Here is an 8,764-nt window from a genome sequence, read left to right as displayed (position 1 = left end):
GAACCCTAAACTTTACCCCAGGAGATACCCTACGCGCCTCTCCGTTCGAGGTAAGAATATAATGGGGTTTACCGTGCCCCTCTAACAGGCTGGTCCACATAAACCCCCTACTGCAGTGATTAATTAATATATAATCCACCATATAATAAAACTCAATAACATGATATGGCAATTTTGTAATTCGTAGTTTTTCAAGGTAACCAAACAATTCGCATTTCAATACAATTGCCAACTAGCCAATCATGCTCGATTTATCATAAGCCAGTTAATTTAAACAATCAAATTGCCACAATTAACAGTCTCCGTGTACTCTATTTGTCACGACCCGGAACCTCCCTCAGGCCCATGACAATCGCCGCGACGTCCCGATTGACACTCATTATCCGGAATGCCAACCGGAACCCTGCAAGGCTTACATATCAGTTTCTTTCCTTTCTTGTGAGCAATCATTGTTAGATATCGAGTCTTTAGAGAATATATACTATTTTAGATCAAAAACAATCAAAAAAAAATTTTCGCCACATAGGGGTATTTTGGTCATTTTTTTCTCAAAAATTTCAAAACTGGCTAAAACGTAATATACAAGTACAAAATACATAATTCATATTCAAAATGAGTTTAAGAGTCAAAAATCTTCATTTAAAACGAAATTACGGTTATTTGAATATAATAAGAAAATAAAAGAAATATTAAGGGAAATATTCTATTTTCTTATAAAACAATATTTATAGAGTTATACGTGAATAATTTTTATAGCGTAAAAGCTAAATAAATTTATACATACTGAAATACAGTAAGCCAAAATATTTAATTTAATTTACAATAACAAGAGGGCCCCCGAATAAACAAAAGTAAAGAGGACTGTGAACCTACGGTTTGGAAAATGCAGATCCAATAGTAGTCCTCGATGAGATCAGCTATCTACAGTCTATACTGAACCTGAAATGGGTGGAAAGGAGTTGGGTGAGATTTTGCAATCCCAATGAGTAAACAGACATTATCATAAATATCTAAAGGCGAGTAAAATGGAGGCAAGTTTAAACAACAAATTTCAACTCATTTCATAATGTTTTCAATTTATTTCTTAAACCACAAAGTATTTGTAATTTACCAAAACAATTGTTAAGGCTTATGTCTTTTATAAAAACAAGGCTCAAGCCAAAACTAATCCTCGGGGATACCTTGGCCGAGGCATCTAACCGAGTCCGCCAAGGGTGTTAAAATATTCACACGTGAAACACATTTTTATTTTTAAAACCAGCCGTTCCTTGGCGTTGGCCGAGTTACACATTCACGTGGGGGTTCGACGTGAAGTGAACTCTAATACTACCCCAGGAGTTACCCTCCTCGCCTCTACAACCGGAGTAACTATATAACTGGGTTTACCGTGCCCCTCTAATAGGCAGTCCACGGAAACTCGTCACTGCAGTGACTAACCCACCAATTTTAATAAAATTTCGACAGTATAACGTGGCTTTTATTTATTTATCCAGCCTGCATAGTAAAACAACTTACATAAATTTCCCAATGCATTCACAAAATATAGCCGCATATACTCATTTCGCATAAGCCATTCCTAGGAAAATATATATTTTTCAAGTCAATTTGTAGCCTCCAATTACTCAATTTCATAATCAATACAATATATTTTTATTTGTCACATTTATTCCTAAAACATCAAAAATCCCGTTTTAATCTCGTTCTCATTTCATAAAATACATAAAGGGCATTTAAAATAAACTCTAGATAATTTACAATAATAATAAGTTTACTCACCGTTTGTACAAAATAAAAGCTTTCTAAGCGCCCCCATCACTACTCGTCGGGTACGACTTCTTTGCCTTTTCTGGAAGGCTCTCCTCCTAGACACATTACAAAAATTTACACAATTAATCACATTGATGCTAAATCACTATATAATTAACTTAAATCCTATACTAATGCATGGTATGAAATGCAATAGCCTAAAACGGCTTAAATGCGGTATTAACCTATTTTTGGCACTTTGCCCGATAAATTACTAACGCGCTCCATTTTAGCTCTAAATCATCCCATTCTCTCTCTAACATTTCTAACCATCAAATATCAGCCAATAACCTTCTAAAAACAACAAAAATCAGCTCACTCCCTTCCTTGGAAAATTCGGCCAAAAATGGGACATTAACTCGGTAAATTTTCTACTTTGTTTTTCTATCACGTTTAATCGTTTTTCATCATTTTCTCTTCATTTCCCTTAGAATAAAATCAATTCATCATCATTGTACAGCATTGAGCATCCAGCCAAGAGTGGGTATTGTGAAAATTTAATGATTTCTTGCCCAATTTAATTTTTAAACACATTTAACTAACTAAAACAATCAATTTAACTAAAAATCAAAACCTAAAAATTTCAATTTCTCTCTCCTAGAATTTCGTCCAGCCCTTGATATCACTTTTTGATCTCTCTCCTCAAGCATGCTAAATGGAAATAAAGGCATAGGAAAGGTAGGAATCGAGCTAAAATAAAAAAATCTTACCGTTAGACGCGTAAACGGTCGAAAATCGCAAATTTCTCTTTGAATTTTCTTGTTTCTCTTTGGTTTTTCTTTTCTTCTTCCTTTCCTCTCTATTTCCTCTGTTTTTTTTTCCTTATGGCCGGCCAGCACTCAAAATTTGGGTTTAAATGGCTGACTTTTCATTAAAATAATATTATTTCATTAAAAAAATGCCATGTGTCACTTTCCCATTGGCCCATTTTTAAAATTTCATCCATTTGTTTCCAAATTTTCACCATACACTTGTCTCATATATTCATAGCTTAGATAAAATTCTCAGACTCATCCAAAGTCTCGGTGGAGTAATTTTTGTAATTTACACTTTTGCCCCCGTAAAAGTCAAAAATTACATTTTTGCCCCAAAAATTGAAAAATTGTCCATAGACATATTTTTCACCCCTTATACTCATACCATTCTCCAATTTGTCAAATTTGATCTAAATTCTCTCAAAATCTCAAATTTTGTCCATGGGTGGCAAAATTACGATTTTGCCCCTACACTCCAAAAATCACCAGAATTAAACTTTTTTACTTCCTATCATTAAATTATACTCCAAATAGTTAATCTTGGTCAAAAATTTCACTCCATGATCAAATTATTATCTTAGGTGGCAAAATGACGATTTTGCCCTTAAATATCAAAATTTCTAATTTTACCCCAAATGAACCCTCGAACTCCGAACAATCATTTTTAGTCATTCATGGACTATAAAATATTAAATTTCATCCTACAATTCCTATTTGAACTAGTTCGAGGTTAAATAAATTTAAGTGTACCGTTAGGTACAATATCAGGTTTCGTTTATTCTTAGGTGCTTTTCTAGCGTAATAACATGCTACTCAATGCATGTATGTCATGACATGTATTTATAGGGTCGGGTTTTACAATTCTACCTCCCTTAAAATAAAATTTTGACCTCAAAATTTCACTTACCAGATTCGACAAATAGATGCGGGTATTGGTTCCTCATCTGATGCTCTACTTCCCATGTCATTTCCTCCATTCGAGCATTTTTCCACAATACTTTGACCATTGAAATACTCTTGTTTCTCAGTACTCGATCCTTTCGATCCAAGATACTCACAGGTTGTACCTCGAACTTCAAATCGTCATGCAACTCGATCGGAGGTGCTTCGAGGATGTGAGAGGGATCTGGTACATATTTCTTAAGCATGGAGACATGGAAAACGTTGTGGATCCGATCTAACTCTGGAGGTAATTCTAACCGATAAGCCACTGGTCCAATCCTTTCAATTATTCGGAATGGTCCAATATATCTCGGGTTGAGCTTTCCCCTCTTCGCAAATCGAATCACACCTTTCATTATCCAATAAAACACCATAATTTATCATGATAGTATAATCAATAAGATTTAATACTTCAAAGTATTCAAATTATTACCTTTCCAAGGAGAAACCTTAAGAAAAACTTTATCATCGATCTCAAACTCCAAGTCTTTTCTCCGTTTATCTGCATAGCTCTTCTGCCTATCCTGGGCTACCTTTAGCCTCTCTCGTATAACCTTGATCTTGTCATTAGTTAGCTCGATCAATTCCACACTCACTAACTTTCTTTCACCCACTTCATCCCAACAAAGTGGAGTACGACATTTCCTTCCATATAAAGCTTCGTATGGTGCCATACCAATGCTAGACTGAAAGCTATTGTTGTAAGCAAATTCCACCAATGGCAAATGTCTGTCCCAACTCCCAATAAAGTCAATGACACAAGCCCGTAACATATCCTCCAAGGTCTGGATAGTCCTTTCTGACTGACCATCCGTCTGTGGGTGAAAAGCAGTGCTAAATTTCAATTTGGTTCCAAGAGCTTCTTGAAATTTCGGCCAGAATCGAGAAGTGAATCGAGGATCTCGATCTGACACTATAGAAACGGGAACTCCATGTAGCCTCACAATCTCATCTATATAGAGCTGAGCCAGCTTCTCAATAGAGTATGTACTATGGACAGCTAAAAAGTGAGCGGACTTAGTCAACCGATCTACGATCACCCAAATCGCATCATTTCCCCTCTGTGTCCGCGGCAATCCCAAAACAAAATCCATAGTTACATGCTCCCATTTCCACTCGGGAACAGGTAAAGACTGAAGTGTACCTGCTGGCCTCTGATGCTCCGCCTTAACTTGCTGACATACGAGACACTTTGCTACGAATTCTGCTACGTCTCGCTTCATACCCGGCCACCAATAATTCTCCCTGATAGTCTTATACATCTTGGTGCTTCCGGGATGTAATGCATAAGCAGATGAATGAGCTTCTTCCATGATCGCCTGTCTCAACTGGTTTCCCTCAGGAACACAAACTCGATCTTTAAACATCAAGACGTTATCCTCTCCAAATCTGAACTCACTAACTCCTCCATCGGTCAGTTTTTGAATTTCTTTTCTTAACTCATCATCAGTCCTCTGAATGTCCTTGATCTGATTAAGTAACGAAGGTCGCACAATGAAGTTTGCCAATAAGGATCCATCCTCACCATTTCTCAACTGGACCCCAAGAGATTTCATCTCTATTAATGCTGGAAAATAACAACTCTGAAGTGCTGCTAAAGACGATGAAGACTTACGACTTAAGGCATCAGCTACAACGTTCGCCTTTCCCGGATGATAGTCTATCACCAAGTCATAATCTTTTATCAACTCCAACCATCGCCTTTGCCTCAAATTAAGCTCCTTTTGGGTGAGCAAATATTTTAAACTCTTATGATCCGTAAATATCCGACAATGCTCACCATACAAGTAATGCCTCCAGATTTTTAAAGCAAACACCACTGCTGCTAACTCTAAATCATGGGTAGGGTAATTTGCTTCATGCCTCTTTAGCTGTCTAGAAGCATAAGCCACAACTTTTTCATCCTGCATCAATACGCACCCTAACCCCAACTTTGAGGCATCACTATATACTACAAATCCCTTACCATTAACAGGAAGTGTTAAAACGGGAGCGGAGGTTTACCGGTTCTTTAGCTCCTGAAATCGATTCTCACAAACATCATCCCACACAAACTTAACTCCCTTACGAGTTAGACGGGTCAAAGGAGCTGCTATTAAGGAAAACCCCTGAACAAACCTCCGATAATAACCGGCTAATCCGAGGAAACTACGAATCTCCGTCACTGTCTTAGGTTGCTCCCATTGTAAAATTGCCTCTACTTTCTTAGGATCAACATATATTCCAGTTCTCGATACTACGTGTCCCAAGAATACCACTTCCTGTAACCAAAACTCACACTTCGAAAACTTTGCATACAACTGTCTTTCCCTCAAAGTTTGTAATACTATACGCAAGTGGGCAGCGTGCTCATCATTATCTCTCGAGTAAACCAGTATGTCATCAATGAACACAATAACAAACTTGTCCAGGTAAGGGTGGAACACCCTATTCATGAGATCCATAAAAGCTGCCGGTGCGTTAGTTAACCCGAAAGGCATGACCAAGAACTCATAATGATCGTACCGAGTCCTGAACGCTGTCTTGGGTACATCTTGTTCTTTAATCCTCAACTGATGATACCCAGACCTTAGATCAACCTTGGAAAACACTGTAGCTCCCTGTAATTGATCGAAAATATCATCAATCCTCGGTAACGGATACTTGTTCTTAATGGTCATTCTGTTAAGCTGTCGGTAATCGATACATAACCGAAGTGTACCGTCTTTCTTTTTCACAAATAAAACCGGTGCTCCCCATGGAGATATACTAGGGCGTATAAAACCCTTGTCCACCAACTCTTGCAATTGTACTTTCAACTCCTTCAACTCTGCTGGAGCCATTCTATATGGAGGGATAGAAATAGGTGCGGTACCTGGAAGTAAATCAATAGGGAACTCAAGCTCTCGATCAGGAGGTAGTCCCGGTAAATCATCAGGAAATACATCAGGAAACTCACTTACTATCGGGACATCCTCTAACTTAGGTTCCCCCTTTGAAGTATCAATTACGTATGCCAAATAAGTCGGATACCCTTTCTGCACTAATTTTGAAGCTTTGATGGCCGAGATTACACAGGACGGTAATACTCGACGTTTCCCTACAAACACAATCTCTGCTCCCTCCGAATTTCGAAGAACAACTTCCTTTCGGAAACAATCCACGTTCGCTCGATGTGCAGTTAACCAGTCCATACCCAATATTAGATCAAAATCTAGGATCTCTAGAGGAATTAAGTCACCCCTAAATTCTTCCTCGCCTACCCTTACCCCACAGTCTCTATAACAACTATTTCTAACTAGCTTTTCTCCTAAAGGGGTGTGAATTACAATTTCTTCCTCTAATGGTGACAAGTTTCTATCAGCAATTGATGCAAATGTGGTGCTCACATAAGACCTATCTGAGCCAGAATCTATCAAAACATAAGCATCTTTATCAAATAAAGACATAGTACCTGTCACTGCTCCAGGTCAGACTTGTGCCTCATCTTCCGTCACAGCGAAAACTCTTGTCGAGGTACGAGTCTGTGGTCTCGAAGGTGGATGTGCCGGGGTATTTGTAAAACCCGACCCTATAAATACATGTCATGACATAGATGCATTGAGTAGCATGTTATTACGTTAGAAAAGCACCTAAGAATAAACGAAACCTGATATTGTACCTAACAGTACACTTAAATTTATTTAACCTCGAACTAGTTCAAATAGGAATTGTAGGATGAAATTTAATATTTTATAGTCCATGAATGACTAAAAATGATTGTTCGGAGTTCGAGGGTTCATTTGGGGTAAAATTAGAAATTTTGATATTTAAGGGCAAAATCGTCATTTTGCCACCTAAGATAATAATTTGATCATGGAGTGAAATTTTTGACCAAGATTAACTATTTGGAGTATAATTTAATGATAGGAAGTGAAAAAGTTTAATTCTGGTGATTTTTGGAGTGTAGGGGCAAAATCGTAATTTTGCCACCCATGGACAAAATTTGAGATTTTGAGAGAATTTAGATCAAATTTGACAAATTGGAGAATGGTATGAGTATAAGGGATGAAAAATATGTCTATGGGCAATTTTTCAATTTTTGGGGCAAAAATGTAATTTTTGACTTTTACGGGGGCAAAAGTGTAAATTGCAAAAATTACTCCACCGAGACTTTGGATGAGTCTGAGAATTTTATCTAAGCTATGAATATATGAGACAAGTGTATGGTGAAAATTTGGAAACAAATGGATGAAATTTTAAAAATGGGCCAATGGGAAAGTGACACATGGCATTTTTTAAATGAAATAATATTATTTTAATGAAAAGTCAGCCATTTAAACCCAAATTTTGAGTGCTGGCCGGCCATAAGGAAGAAAAACAGAGGAAATAGAGAGGAAAGGAAGAAGAAAAGAAAAACCAAAGAGAAACAAGAAAATTCAAAGAGAAATTCGCGGTTTTCGACCGTTTACGCGTCTAACGGTAAGATTTTTCGATTTTAGCTTGATTTCTACCTTTCCTATGCCTTTATTTCCATTTAGCATGCTTGAGGAGAGAGATCAAAAAGTGATATCAAGGGCTGGACGAAATTCTAGGAGAGAGAAATTGAAATTTTTAGGTTTTGATTTTTAGTTAAATTGATAGTTTTAGTTAGTTAAATGTGTTTAGAAATTAAATTGGGCAAGAAATCAGTAAATTTTCACAATACCCACTCTTGGCTGGATGCTCAATGCTGTACAATGATGATGAATTGATTTTATTCTAAGGAAAATGAAGAGAAATGATGAAAAACGATTAAACGTGATAGAAAAACAAAGTAGAAAATTTACCGAGTTAATGTCCCATTTTTGGTCGAATTTTCCAAGGAAGGGAGTGAGCTGATTTTGTTGTTTTTAGAAGGTTATTGGCTGATATTTAATGGTTAGAAATGTTGGAGAGAGAATGGGATGATTTAGAGTTAAAATGGAGCGCGTTAGCAATTTATCGGGCAAAGTGCCAAAAATAGGTTAATACCGCATTTAAGCCGTTTTAGGCTATTGCATTTCATACCATGCATTAGTATAGGATTTAAGTTAATTATATAGTGATTTAGCATCAATGTGATGAATTGTGTAAATTTTTGTAATGTGTCTAGGAGGAGAGCCTTCCGGAAAAGGCAAAGAAGTCGTACCCGACGAGTAGTGATCGGGGCGCTTAGAAAGCTTTTAGTTTGTACAAACGGTGAGTAAACTTATTATTATTGTAAATTATCTAGAGTTTATTTTTAAATGCCCTTTATGTATTTTATGAAATGAGAACGAGAT

General features: G+C 36.9%; 1 long non-coding RNA gene across 1 annotated transcript; it reads right to left on the bottom strand.

Annotated features, from left to right (window-relative positions):
* Positions 1-744: 744 nt before the first annotated feature.
* Positions 745-2,565, bottom strand: LOC148760856 (uncharacterized). The gene is made up of 3 exons (XR_016028207.1): positions 2,517-2,565; positions 1,777-1,862; positions 745-939 (listed from the first exon to the last, which is right to left on the bottom strand). It is a non-coding gene; the product is annotated as an uncharacterized LOC148760856 (long non-coding RNA).
* Positions 2,566-8,764: the final 6,199 nt, after the last annotated feature.

This window comes from Theobroma cacao, chromosome 9, assembly GCF_053813885.1.
Source record: "Theobroma cacao isolate CCN51 chromosome 9, ASM5381388v1, whole genome shotgun sequence".
NCBI lineage: Eukaryota > Viridiplantae > Streptophyta > Magnoliopsida > Malvales > Malvaceae > Theobroma > Theobroma cacao.
The sequence above is the reverse complement of the archived record's forward strand: the minus strand, read 5'-3'. Positions and strand labels throughout refer to the sequence as shown.